Genomic DNA, 3,036 nt, shown 5'->3' on the forward strand with positions numbered 1-3,036 from the left:
AAACATAGCGCTATCCGGTTTCCCCCTTCAAGCTAGACAAGTTTCGTTCTTTGTAGTTTTTTCGTTCGACGCTTATTTGGTGAGATATTTGGACCGGTCACGATTAATTCAGCACCCTGTATACTCTTGCTCTATGCTAACTGCTCCCTTCGCCAAGAAAACTAGCCATCCTGTGCGTGATGTTGCGACGCTGCAGCATTCGCAGTTCAACGAAGCCGTTCTTCTCCTAGAGTGGAGTACTCAAGTACTTCGAGTATCTTGTTTTGGACAACACGTGCGAGGCGCAGCGTGCTGAGCTGGTTACTGTGTCGTTGCAGCTGATCAACGGCGAGCTGTGGATGGTGGAGCGGCTGGTGTGCAACTACGGGCCCAGCGGCAACTTCCTGGGGCTGCCGCTGTACGAGGAGGGTGACCCGTGCTCCAGGTGTCCCAACGGCACCCGCTGCAGCGACGCCTACCCGGGGCTCTGCCAGAGTAAGTCCTGCACATCTGTGCGTGGCACTGCCTCCGCCCATCCCACACACACACACCATACACACACGAACACACACACAGTGATGCTAACAAAATACACACGTTTCATACACAGTTCTAACAAAATAGTATTGAATCCTTCCGTACAAGAGGCTATTCAGCGTCATTTATACAGTTATCATAATCACAGAAATTAGAAAAATTTCTCACGATATTGCTGAAGCCGAATTTTTGAAAGCTGTTAGTCAATAGTCGCGACTGGGACAACAGAGTCATAAATACAAGGGAATTTCGCATTTTAACGGCATAGTCAGGTGTTGCCTTATAAGCTTGTTGTGTAGAAGGCCAAAGGTTCGAATCTCGTTAATTGCAACAATTTTTTTTTCTAAATCTGATCAAACGACTTTGATCATCTCTTTTTTGTTCAGTTAATTGGTTTAAATGTATTTTTTTTTTGTTTCTAATACCTTGCTGCGTCATTTTCATCATTGTATTGACTTTTTATTTGCTCTTGTTTTTTCCTGTGATAAAAAATGTTCAAATGTGTGTGAAATCTTATGGGACTTAACTGCTAAGGTCATCAGTCCCTAAGCTTATAAACTACTTAACCTAAATTATCCTAAGGACAAACACACACACCCATGCCCGAGGGAGGATTCGAACCTCCGGCGGGATCAGTCGCACAGTCCATGACTGCAGTGCCTGAGACCGCTCGGTTAATCCCGCGCGGATTTTCTTGTGATAATTCTTTTTTCGTTTGGTATCTGCTCGCGTCGCCTATTATTTGCAACCAAGTGCCAAACAGGATTCCTTAACGGTTGGTAACGTGCAGCCAGTGTGAGGATAGTTTCATGTGACCAACGACATCGAGAAATTAGAGTTTGTTTTTACAGATATAACTGAACTCTTGCTGCGGAAGATTACTACGCAAACTAACATATCATGAAATTTTTCTTCTTGAGTTTGCTCATAGATATCAAACTCCATGATCATAGCGATCGTGATCTTCGTTCTGTCGCAGATTGTTGAGCGCCGTTTTCTCGGAAACATTGTACATCAGGAAGTTATGGTTAGGTTAGGACATGAGTGTAAATTCAAGGCTACGAAACCCGTCGTATGCCGCAGTCCAGTCATTGGTCACTTAAGATCAGCTGTCCACAGAGCATCTCACATTTCCAAAGGTTCCAACATTGTCCCCGTGTTACCAATTAGCAGCATTTGTGGATGTGACCCGCTATCTTTGTGTATCGCGAGCCATAGCCGGCAGCGGATGTGTAACTAGTGCTGTTGATTAAATATCGATACCTTCCCCAAGACAAATCGATATATATATACCGCCGACGCGTTACTAGTGATGTACCCATACATCGATACCTGAAAGGCAATATCGAGTGCCGATATTTTTATTTTATAGTTTCTTCACAATTTCCGGAAAATATTTGAAGTAGTTCTTTTGAACCTGTAGTAAGACATAATTTATTTTCATTGTGTGAAGGAGTCTTACTGCTTTTTGAGCTTTCATCACGTCCAGTCTTTCTCTTTCACTGTGTGAAGCAATTATATGTGGCACGAAAGAAGAACTTCGATTCCACTGGGAATGGGGGGAATGGGGGATGTGGCGGGAGTGTGAATGGAATAACAAAATTTCCGATGTGAAGAAACAGCACACCAGCTGCGTTAAAGAACAATTTTTAACGCAGTTAGTGTGCTGTTTCTTCACATCGACATCCTTGCTACAAATCTAAATCACAGGATTGGTCGATGCGGTGGGAGGAAACGTGTTAGGGGAAATGTTAACGTAATCGACGGTACCAGCAGAGACTGCAACGTTTAGCTTCACCACGAAATTTTGACACTGCAGCTGCTATGTCGCTGACGTTTGCAGAAATAAAAACACAGGGAAGCTAATATGAAGTGTTCTGCACAAATCCGACGTGTGACAAACCCAAACGATAGACCCATACGACACCTTTTAGTATGCATATGCAAAAAATGGTTCAAATGGCTCTGAGCACTGTGGGACTCAACTGCTGTGGTAATAAGTCCCCTAGAACTTAGAACTACTTAAACCTAACTAACCTAAGGACAGCACACAACACCCAGCCATCACGAGGCAGAGAAAATCCCTGACCCATGCATATGCAATGACGATTGTTATCAAAGTGGTTATCGCCAAGCGTGAACCTGCATCGTTTTCCTTTCAGTTCTTGCTCTAAGTGGGGTAGGCAGGTTGCTAGGCTGTCAATTTATAGAACATCTAATAATAGATGAATACTTACATATACAGCTCTAAACATATTTACGATGTGCAGCTGATATTTTTATAGGCACGTACGTCGATATTTTTCCCGCTTTTATGTATATATGTCAATACTTATTTCCGATATACCGAGAGTCGACAATGATTTTTTTTAAAAATTGATATATCGGATTCCCGATATTTTTAAAAATATTAACAGTCCTTATGGCAACCCTGTAGCGGCAAGTGACTGACGTCAAAATCTTAATCATGGCTGCGAATCAGCAACTGTGTAAGTCAGAGAGGTTGAAAAAAATCAGCCA

The sequence above is a fragment of the Schistocerca piceifrons genome, chromosome 7 (assembly GCF_021461385.2).
Source record: "Schistocerca piceifrons isolate TAMUIC-IGC-003096 chromosome 7, iqSchPice1.1, whole genome shotgun sequence".
Classification (NCBI taxonomy): domain Eukaryota; kingdom Metazoa; phylum Arthropoda; class Insecta; order Orthoptera; family Acrididae; genus Schistocerca; species Schistocerca piceifrons.